Genomic DNA, 838 nt, shown 5'->3' with positions numbered 1-838 from the left:
CTCCCGGTTTTGCCTCGTTTCCCCGCCCCCGGCAGGCCGCACTTCCGGCCGCTGCCCCTGTCCCGGGCTGCCCTGGCCACTGGCTCTGTTTTGTGGTCACGGTCGCGCGTGCAGGACAGAGCTGGCGTAGGGCGTGGTTCCTCTGGCCAGGCCGCGCCCTGTTCTCGTACCGCCCTCCCGCTCCTTCCCCTCTGGCTGCCGAAGACTGCAGCTGGATCTAGTTAAAGTGAATTTGACTGCGTGTGACTCAGTTGTTTATAGCAACAAAGAAACGAGACTGCTTCTGTTCATTCATTATTTTCTGGGTTAATTCTAAACTGGGATGGTATGGGGGACAGAATGTAGTCAGATTTTGTTGTTAATGAAGTCATTAGGAAGCGGGGCATAAAAAGTGAAAATTTGTGAAATGTGTAATGGAACATTGAGCAAAAAAAATAGGACTGCGTAATAAAAGTTGTGGTTAGGTGTTTTGTAGATTCTTATCAAGTGACCGGATAAAGATAGCTAAGTATTACGTTTCACTTACTATATTTGTGCATTGTTCAAAGTACTGTGTTAACTCTCAATCCTCAAAAGAATCCTGAGAGGTGCATTGTTTCTAGCATGATCTCAATTTCACCGATAATAAAACCTAGGCATAAAGTAACCTGCTGGAGGCCATACAGCTAGTGAGTGGCAAAGCTAATGAGTGGTGAACCCAGGCACCCTGGGCTAGGGGACTGGCTCTATATCTCTACTTGTTGACTTCAGACATTCTGGAAATAAACACTATTCTGAATAGCAATGTTCTCCTTAAATTGCCATTCTGAGCCAGGATCCCTGACTGTCTATGCTTGAG

Source organism: Puma concolor, chromosome D3, assembly GCF_028749965.1.
Source record: "Puma concolor isolate L17-30 chromosome D3, mPumCon1.1.hap2, whole genome shotgun sequence".
NCBI classification, from domain to species: Eukaryota; Metazoa; Chordata; class Mammalia; order Carnivora; family Felidae; genus Puma; species Puma concolor.
This window is presented reverse-complemented; position numbering follows the sequence as displayed.